The sequence below is a fragment of the Phodopus roborovskii genome, unplaced genomic scaffold, assembly GCF_943737965.1.
Source record: "Phodopus roborovskii unplaced genomic scaffold, PHOROB, whole genome shotgun sequence".
Taxonomy (NCBI): Eukaryota; Metazoa; Chordata; class Mammalia; order Rodentia; family Cricetidae; genus Phodopus; species Phodopus roborovskii.
This window is the reverse complement of record NW_026126611.1, coordinates 11,878,854-11,889,584: the sequence shown is the minus strand read 5'-3', so window position 1 is coordinate 11,889,584 and position 10,731 is coordinate 11,878,854. Positions and strand designations below refer to the sequence as shown.

The window sequence follows — 10,731 nt, the reverse complement described above, 5'->3', positions numbered from 1 at the left end:
GTGTCAGGGCTTTGACAGCAACAATTGAGTCTACTGAGGGTGAGGTCATACCTGGAAGAAAGGCGGATGGGAATGCGTATGTCTGCGATTGCCAATTGCATTCATCAAGAATTCGGTCCGCAGCACCACTGCAATAACTGGTGTAATAAAATGTCTAAATAGATTAAACTCTACATATCTACAATAGAATGGGATGCAAAGTCTATTTTGAAGACACCATCTGAACACTCATTTTCACAGATTATGAACGGCTTGGCTCATCTGCAGAAAACAAAGTCACTGAGATATTTATCCATGTGGAAGAACTTGCTCTTTTTCTTGCCCATGCGGTTCCCAGAGGCACCTGACGGGCGAGCATGCGCAGAAGGCCAGGCACCTGGGTCTGTACTCATGCGCGCACCGAGTGGTGCTACCCATCCTTGCTCCACTCCTAACTTATGCAAAAAGGAGGTGCCCAGACTCCCGGGAGGATTGTATTGGAGCCCTGTGGGCTCTTAATAAACCTCAGGTTTGGGGAGGGAAAATACATGCGCAGTAAACACTCTGAAGTCAGACCTGTTTGATCCCTGGAAGCCCGGAGAAGGTCTGGGGTCTCGCTTTACTCTTTCACGCCAGCATTAGAGAAAGTGGTGGGGTTTGTTTTCCTACCCCCTTCCCTCTTCCTTCTCCCCCTATGCTTCTGAGGGAAGATATCGAATATCAGAAAGGCTCCTGTGTCTGAGAAGCCTCTGGGAGGCCTCGGTGTGATTTGAATTTTTGTCTTCAGGGTTCGGAGGACAGGATGGGCCTTTATCTCTCTCTAGGACACATGCTGCTCAGGGACTAACTAGTGCCTGCAGTCCCCCTCTGAAGTGACTAGAGCCCACACTTGCAAAAGCTCTTCCAGGTCAGGGAGGCCCCCTCATTCTTCCTTCCTCCTTGCCCAAGAGCTCAGCTGTGCAACCCCGCTTGTTTTGGTGGGATTAAAAACCCCCAGTCTTGAGTCTTGAACTCCCATCCTATTGTTTCCTCAGAAGAGACGACAAGAGTCTTGTGAGCATAGACTATGACATGCAAATCCTGGCATTTCCAACAAGAGAGCTTTGGCTTTGTTTTCCGAAGAGCAACAAAATGAAACCCCACTCGAGTCCTCCTGTAAGGGGGTATAAAGAGTCACATCCCTTCTCCTCCCTGGCCCTCAAATGTCACCAGCCAGCTCAGTGTCCCCTCTGTGGAGGTTGTGCTTTTGTCTTGCTGTTCTGGGGGGATTTTCCCCCTTTTATTCACGTTTGTTCTTTGACAAACATTTAATGTCAAAAAACGATAATACCAGTTATTTGGGTTTGGCCAACTCCACAACTAAACTGTTTCTTCCATCTTAACCCCTTTGTGGAAACCGTAAGCACACTGATTTTTGTTGAAATTTTGGTTTATCGAACATCTAGTAGGATGGGTAGGAGATCAGTGTCTGACCAATGAAGTAACCGGAAACGGGCACAATATTTACTGACCGAAATTACAATTAATAGTCTCTTCCCACCCTCCCACTGTGAACATTCACTCTCTTCACTTCCCTCACAGAGAGAATAACTATGGTTTTTTGTTCAAATTTTTGTCCCAAGTAGTAAGTAATATTGTACTTGTTTTTAACATGTCATCTCCATATGGCTTACACAGTGAAGAGAGATAAACACGTCCTTCCTGCACCATGCCATTGGGGATTTCTAACACCACTAAACAGGCATACAATGCTGAGTCCAGATGTGTTCACATGTGCAGTGCAGGGTCTCAGGCCAGGGGCCAGACAAAGTATAAAAACAAGGGAATGGAGACAAGACATGTGTGTCTTCAAATGATACTTAGCCCAGCTTGACGTCACAGAGTCTCTTGGGGAGAGAGGTCGTCCTTGGCTCATCCCAGGCCTATGAAGATGATGCCTATGGGTCCAGATGAAGATTAAACGTGGTCAGCTCAGTTGGTACCGCCATTGGCTTAAGGGAAAAAGACCTTACTTTCCTCCCTCTACACCCAGCCTTACCTCCCTAGGCCCCGCTAGAAGATACTCCAGCTCCCAATCTCTCTGGAGGAGTTCCCCTGGCGGCCATCAATCTCTCTGGAGGAGTTCCCCTGGCGGCCATCAAACCTCTGAAAAGGCCGGTACTCTTCTGTTTATGGGAGAAGCTCCCTCTGTTCTTCATTAGGTGAATAGATGCGTGGCTAAGTTGACTGCAGCATTACGGTCATGGTATTTCCGGGTTTTTATTACGGTCATAGTATTTCCGGGTTTTTATTATGGTCATAGTATTTCCGGATTCCAGTTTCTTCTTCCCTTGTGGGCACCCATGGACTTCCAGGTTGCCTGGGAGTCCCATTCCCTGCGTACAACAGAAACAAGTGCTTCCCCTGCCCCTCATGGCCTGTACCCATTCTTCTGCCCTCAGGCTACCAGCTCTTAATAAGCTCCTTAGTAGCCTCACCCCAGCCTCCCACGTAGAATCTGTTTTATGCACCTAAATAAAACCTGAATGATATTTTTAGATATTGTCAGAATTCTCTTTCCGGGGGACATCTTAGCCAGGCCCCATGTAAATCAGTTACACAACCAACTGAGAAAGTCAACTAGAGTAGGATAGCCACAGAGAATCTTCCAGTGTCACTCACCAGGCCCATGCAGGCCACTTTGTTAGAGTGACTTTGATGGTACTTGAGGAGGACAGCACCCTGGATGACTTTGAGGTCATCACACCTTTTATCTTCTGGGAGCATCAGTGTTGGTTTGTGGGCTGCGTCCAGCACAGCTCCAGGGACAGACCTGACGGGGAAGCGAAGAAAAGTCATACAGGCATACGGGACACACAGAAAGGCTGGGACTCGGTGGCGTGGGCTCTCTGATGGAGCGGCTACATTCTCCCCTGGAAACTCAGCATGTTTATTATATGCAGTTGAACGTTGAACAGGGAGGTAAGGTTATTCCCTAGAGCTGGACAGGGAGGTGGGGTTATCACATACAGATAAACAAGGAGGCGGAGTTATTCTACACACTTGAACAAGGAGGCAGGGTGAGCTCATCACCTTAGGAGCAGTCTCTGTAGGGAGCAGTCTTCAGGCTGTAAACATCCAGGGAGAAAAAAAAAAAAATCCACAGTGGACATTTTCTGCACCCACTGGTAATGTTGGGGACAGCTTTGCCATTTTCCTAAGAGTTCAAGGCACGGGGGCCTTGATATGGCCGTTTCTGCATCAATAGCACATATCCACTAGGGATTTTCTCTCTCGGGGCCCTCTCCTCTTCCTACATTTGTGTCCTTATGTTTTGTCTTCTTTATTTTCTTGTCCCGTGTGTTTTTGTTTTGTGTTGTGTTGTGTTGTGTTTTTCGAGGCAGGGTTTCTCTGTGTAGGCCTGGTTGTCGTGGAACTTTCTTTGTAGATGAGGCCGACCTCAAGCTCACAGGGATCCACCTGCTTCTGTCTTCCAAATGCTGGGTGTGAAGGCATGCTCCACCACTGCCCATCTGTCTCCAAATGCTGGGTATTTTGTTTAATTTTTGAAACAGAGTCATGGTAGCCCAGGCTGGCCTCCTGTCTCAGAGGCTCCCTAATACTTAGGAGCATAAACTTTACAATTGTATAGTCAGTTCAATTTCTTTTTTAAAGGTTTACTTCTTACATTTTCTTAAGGTTTAAAGACATGTACGTGGGTGTCTATGAAGGCCAGAAGAGAGAGAACATTTGATTCCTCAGATGTGGAATTACAGGTAGTTGTGAGTGAGCTGCCTAATGTGTGTTCTGGGAGCCCAGCTCATGTCTTCTAGAAAAGCATCAAAAGCTCTGTACCTGCTGAGCCGTCTTTCCAGCCTCCAATTAGTTCAGTTTCTGTGTTCCTGCCATCCAATCCAGGGCCCTATTACAGCAGGTGGGGATGTAGCCACAGATTGTGACAATGCCCCTGTGCTTTTTCCTTTATGATGTGGTTTTCAGAATGTCATTTTGCAATGTCGGTAAGCAGCCAAAGCTTGACCTGAGTCCCAAACATCACGGCCAACCATCATCGGATGATGCTGAAGCTTTGGTGGGGTGGTCCTCAACTTTCCCAATGCTGTGACCCTTTAATGAAGTTCTCATGTTGTGGTGACCCCACCCATAAAATTATTTTTATTGCTACTTCGTAACAGTAATTTCGCTACTGACGTGAATTGTAAGGCTACTCTTATGAATTGATATGTAAACACCTGTGTTTTCTGGCGGTCTTAGGTGACCCTTAAAGGGGTCTCAATGCACAGGTTGAGAACCACTACTCTAGAGGGAGCTGTGCCCTAGCTAATAATTGGATTGGGCTGTCCATTACCTGCTGGGCAAGAAATTATGAGAATTTTATTTTATTTTTGACATGTTAATATTTAATTAATCTCCCTGGGTGGTTCAGGCCACCAGGACACAGACACCTTCAACCCCTTTATCTTCCCTTCTGAAAATTTGGCTTTCATGTTGACAGGCTGCTTAGGGAGCTTTCCCTTCCCCAGAACTTTGTAGTCGCCCAGCATCTATGATGGGAGCGACTCCAGTCTTGTTCTTGGCAGCATCGACCTGTGTCTGCTCACTGACCAGTGTCCACAACTTATCCTGGTTGATAGTCAGGCAGAAGTATTATGTGGTAATGCCTCATACCAACTTTCGCAAAGTAACCTGGTTCGTATTTGTCGAAGTTGTTCCTGTGTTGAGGCATGTCTCCAGCATTCCTGCTTGCAGTGTTTACCAATGTGACCGTGGCCATGGCTCACATGGCCCCAGTTTCTGAGTCTTCCTCAGTCTGGATGGCATGGCAGCAGCAGAAAAGAAATAGCAATTATGACAACTTTTATTCAGTCTCTCTATACCAAGATCACATGTTCCTGGTTCAGGTATCAGTCCATGGTTATAAATGTTGGTGGGACCACTTTTAGAAGGCAAAAGTCAGGTTATAGCCCGAGGGAAGATGTTCTGTGAAGTTCACAAGTAGTTCATGATGCCAACGCATCACCCAGAATCACGGAATCTTTGATTCATAACCTTTGGAAAGGTGTTTTTAACTTCTAGAAACTCCAGATCTTTTATCTTAGTAGTTGAAGTGGGATCTGGGTCAAAGAGACGCTAGCCACTCAGCCACAGTGACAAACGTGTCCAGGAGACTTGCAGGCACGTGCATCTCAATCCCGGACCTTGGGTTGAGAACCCACATCTTTTTTCATGAGCAATAAATGATGACTTTGATTGTCCAAAGTGAGTTCAGCTTTGGGGACATTTTGTGTTACGAAATCAGTAGGGAGATAACCAGTTGTCACTACCAGGAATGGCTTAATTCATTGAGGCTTGCTGTTTTGCTATGCCTAATTTGTGTAGACCCTTAAGTCAGTGTTGTGTTCAATGCCATATGAACAACTGGGCGATTGTCTGCAGCCTCAGGTCCCCTGCTAAGCTACTGAGTAGCCTCATCAGCTCCTTCTTTGAGATCACTGTTCATTTTGGTCTGGCTGTGCCTAATGAAAGTGCTGGGTAGGGAAATTTGCATTGTGGTTTATATTATGAAAAGACCCAATCCAGCTGGCCAGACAATAGCAGCCATGATTGCTGTCCCTGCATCTCTGCCCAGGGTTTGGAATAGGAGAAAAGACATTCATGCTGATAAAAGGAGAGGATCACTCCCGAGTGCAGAGGGACAGTTTCTAGGAGAGGAACTTGTTAGAACAAGCATTGTCATTGATTGTGGTGTGTAAGTAACTGCGTGGTGTTTACACACAAGAGAAAACCTAGGTTGGGTGATTGGCATGTATGTGAGCAGTCGGTTCGTACAGGGATAAAGCATCCTGCACAGGTCCCTACCTGGACCTCCATCCTGATTCTTCTGTTCACGTATCCCTTCCTCAGGAAAGTCTCCCCAGATTGCTTCCAACAGGCCCTGCCCTTTCTTCCATGCTTCTGTGACACCTGTGTCTTCCACACCCAATATGCTTGTCATAAGGTCACCTACTCAAGACGATGGTTTTGTGTCTGGCTTCCTGGCTGAACTCTAAGTCTGCAGAGTATGTATTACCTAGACGCTGCTTTAAAATGGTGTCTTCGGTGTTTATAAGAGGAAGTCGCCCTGAGGACTAGAGTGGAGAAAGTGGCCAATGGCGAATTTAGAGCAATATCCCAGGGTCCCCAGAGCCAAAAGGTGCAAGTGTCCTCCTTGTCCCTTACCAGGATCGTGGAGGAACCGCTCAGGAGTGGTCACCATTGGATATCAGAGTCCAGATACATAAACGAACGGTTTCCTGTCTTCTTGTGTCATACTGCTGGGGCTTCCAATAAACTAAACCTGCCTGGACACCCAAAAAGAAGGGAGCAAGGTGTTGGCCCTTAGGGACAAAACAGAGTCTTGTGAAACTGGGGTGGCATGGCAGTCTGTTCAGCACATAATGGTTACGGTCACGAGAGCTTATTTTGTCTCCTCGTATTATAATCATGCCAATAAATATATTCATTAACGAAAACGTGAAGACAAGATCCTAGTGGGAAATGAAAGAGCTGGCTTCTAACCCCACCTCACCAAAGACTAACATTTATACGTGGCCTCTCTGTCTCTTCTTTCTTATGTTTGCACAAGGATTTGATGGGTTTTATTTGAGACGCACCACAATAAATTTGGCTACACTTGTTTTAGGGCCTAATTAAGGCCGGCCTGTCTTGGAACGGAGCTCTCTCTCCTTTGTTCCTGTTACTATAGACAAGTTGCTTCATGCGCCCCTGTGGGAACTGCAATGAGTCAAGCACCCGAGCTCCCAGAACCTTTCAGCAACTTGGACTCCCTCAGCTTGGATCCCAAGTCATTAAACATAAGATGAAAGGTGAGCTCTTGGATCACAGTGGGGACAGAGCTGGAATGCACTGTCCAGAGTACCAGCCCCCCCCAATGTCACCCGAAGGACAGTTTGAGAACATGGGGGGAGAGGTGAACGAGAAAAATAGAGCATAGAGTCCCTGTCGTTTCTAGCTGCAAAGCCCCTCACGGCTTAATACGTTCTTGAGGCTTGTCCCATCCTGCTTGACAAAAAGCTCCAAGAAGGGGAAATTGGTGTCCAGGATCAGCTTGCAGTGTGGAGCCGGAGACTCAGTGGCTGCCTGTATGTGAAGGCAAGTGTGGCTGTGAAAGCCAAGAGGAAGGGCCGTCAGGCCATTACTGTGTATGTTGCGTTGCCCTATCTTCTGGACGGCAAAGATCAGTTCGCCACACAACACATGGGCAACGCAGATTGTTGTAATCACACGTTCGGATCTGTGGACCCTGTTGCCACCGTTAATTTAAGACAGAGCCCCATAAAGAACAGGATCATCTCCACTCCCCTCAGGAGTAAGAGCTGCTATCCTGAAGGAGCTGTTGCTTCTGGCCTAGTACACACTCCACCTGAGTGGGATGGTTCCCATGGTTAAGGTCAGATGGATAAACAGGCCAACATCCCTCTCCAGTCCTAGAGATTACACTACATCCTCTCAAATGAATTCATTTGCTCTCAGACTCTGCATCATAGAGGTCATCGGCACTGCATTGTTTTTAGTTTGAGGGCACAGGAAGAAGATTTACAAGGACAGACGGACACACACACCCACACACACCACTGCAGTGATGATTCCTGGAGGTGATGTGAATGGAGGTAAAGGGTCTGAACAGGTTCCTGCACTGATTTAAAGTTGTTCCGAGCATTTTGTCCGTGTCTCCTTACAAACTTACCCACTCACATCTGGCTCTGAAGCTACCATCACTGGGACTATGCAACAGCTGGAAACAGCAGGCCATGAGTCTCCCTTGCACACCAGTGTACCCACGGAGCTGTGTTGGTAAGGAGAGGGCAGGGCAAGCTAGCTTCTTATGCTAGTGTGTAAAAATGATGGATCCTCTAAAATCATAAGTATTCATTTTATTAGCACTTTGGAAATACAACCCTGGGGCTTCAGCTGAGCACTCAAGTCCCTCCTCAAGTTCAAGTACATCGTGGCAGTGTCTGCATAAGTATAGATTGTGTGGAATGCTTCTGGCTACAAATGGGTTTGATGTGTGTTATCTCCTGTGGGGGGGAAATGTGTCTAAAAGCCAGCTACATTCTGCAGGGATAATCCTTCCATTGTGCTCTGCACAGAGTCCTCCTGGGTGTCCTTAGAGATGGGACTGATAGGTGGTTGAAAGCAAGAAGCTATTTGTAACATATTTGCTTGCTTGCTATCTAAAAGCTGCTTGGCTCAGAAATAACTAAGACTTGAGTTTTGTTGCTCCGGAGAACAAAGACCAATGTCCTAACCAAAGGAGAGTACAGCGTAGAGCTAAACCTTGTCCCCAGCACAGAGACCAGAACAAGCAGAGGAAGGGCCTGCAGCGAAGGAAGATTTGAGTCCAGAGATGAGTTGGCCCACCCCATTCCCTGCATGGCTGACCATGGTAGGAATATGAGGGAGAAGCCAAATCACTTGGGAGGGTGGGCTATGAAAACCAGTGTGTAGGGGGGAAAGTAGGTGCTGTGTATTTGTTTGCTCAGATTCTTTTTTGTTTTGGTTTGGTTTTGGTTTTCAAGACGGAGTTTCTCTGTGTAGTCCTGTCCTGAAACTTGCTCTGTAGACCAGGCTGGCCTTGAACTCACAGAGACCCACCTGCCTCTGCCTCCAGAGTGCTGGGATTAAAGGTGTGCGCCACCACCAGCTGTTTAGCTGTTTGCTCAGACTTCTACCATTTAGTGCAGCAAGGGGAGAGACTGGAGGAGAAACTAGGCTTTTCCATTGATTGACATGAGTAACTAGTGTGCGTATGGTTCTCTTGAATTTAGTGCTGCAGTACAATTGGAAAAGACGCATTTCTCCAATAGTCAAATGACTTACATCTACCTTAAATTTCGGTGTCTTCGGCTGAGAGTCAGTACTTTCTAAACTGATAAAAACAAAGTCAGATGCCATTGAAATCATGTCCTTTGGAAAGAAAGTTGCCAGGTCCGCCTCTTTGGACCAACTGTGTCGTCAAGCACCCACCCGTGTTATCACTGTAAGGCAGATTTGTAGCTGGTGATGTTTTCTGGACTTAGAGTGTAGGCAGAGTGTGTGTAGATTTTTTAATAGGTATTGGCAGTGCAGAGGGTATTAGTTCATTACCACTCACTTTCAGGTGAAAGTCAGGGTGTCCTTCAAAGGAACTCATGGCAGATGTGGGCTGGGGTATGCCATTGACTTTGTTCTCTCTCTTTCTCTCTCTCTGCCTCCCCCTCTCTCTCTCTCCTGTGATGTACTCAAAATGTAATGCTATCTACTTTGCCTCTGTGTCAAAGAAAAAGTTCTAATAGACTCAACATAAATTGGCTTGTTGGTTGTCTTAGGAAATGGGAGATCATGGCAGTCTCTAAAACCAACCTGAAAGCCTCTCCAGCATCCAACTGCTACGCTTTATGTAGAAACTATGGCATACACTTTTAAGCATCTCCTGAAATTTCTAGCACGTTTATATCTGAAACTGTGGTGCAACTTTCTAAATTAGTCTGATCCTGTATGATTTGAGGCCAAATCCTTTCTTGAGTCCCCCAACACATGCCCTTTCCTTTCCTGCCATCTCTGGGGTGTCCGCCCATTGTCCAGCCTCTTGGTGCTACTGGCTGGCTTCAGACTTTGCAAAACGTTCCAAAGTGGCCAGCCTTGAAGCTCCTAGCACCGGGTGGCCCGCTTTCTTCCTCTCATTCTTCCAAACAGCTAGACAAAACCATTGTCGTCTCTTTCCAAATATCCCATAATAGTCTTAGAAGAATGGGCAAACTAATTCTTGGTCTGGGGGAGGGGGAGGGGGGAGTCAATGACCCGATGGTCCTTTTACCTATACCAAGAAAGATGGTATGTTTCTTTCCTTTTTTTTAAAAAAAAATCATGTTTCTCTGTGTGTGTTCCTGTATGAGTTCATATTCGTGTGGATGTCAGAGGACCACTCTGAAGTGTCATTTCCCAGGCACCTCTCGCTTTCTGTTTTACCTGAAACTTCACCAGTGAGGCTAGGGTAGCTGGCCAGTAAGGTACAGGGATCCACCCGCCTCCTCCTACCTCACCATCATCACTGAGATCGTGCGTGTGTCAACCCCTCTGAATTTTTCCTTGGGCTCTGGGGACTAAACTTGGTGCTCGTGTTTGCAAAGCAAGCACTTTACTGATAGCCCAAGAGAAAGCTTCTAACACAGGTTATGCACCCTTACCTGAAAATCTCACTGTGAAATCAGAAAACCACAAGAGCTGGAAACATTTGGGGTGCTGACATGAAGTCACAAACGGAAAATTCCAGATCACAAAACTTCATTCCATGCACAAAAGCATGACAAATGTTGCCTGAAATTAATTTCAATCTATATACACAGGTGTATATGCTACATAAATGAAAACATGTTTGGACTCGTGTCCCATGCCCAAGATAGATGGATTATGTATAAATATTTCAGAATCTAAAGAATTCCAAAACCCTACTGATCCTAAGCACTTAGGCTAGAGTTAGTCAGCCTGTGGTGGGATTCTAGGCTATAGCAGACTCCAGGGAGGGTTTTATTTTTTCATTGATGGAGATTTTTCTCACCCTGCTGACTTTCAGGCCACCTGTTGGCCTGAGTTTTCCTTTCTTGCTACTTGCGTTGCTATAGATGAGCTTGCATCTTGCTTGCTATAGATTTGTCAAGGTGTGTGATGCTCTTCTGAAACCCAGTTCCCCAATCCCGATGACAAAGTAGAAAA

The 10,731-nt window shown here is 46.4% G+C and overlaps 1 pseudogene; it reads right to left on the bottom strand.

Annotated features, from left to right (window-relative positions):
• Positions 1-4,398: 4,398 nt before the first annotated feature.
• LOC127237660 (60S ribosomal protein L27a-like) lies at positions 4,399-4,797 on the bottom strand (annotated as a pseudogene).
• Between the last annotated feature and the right edge of the window lie 5,934 nt (positions 4,798-10,731).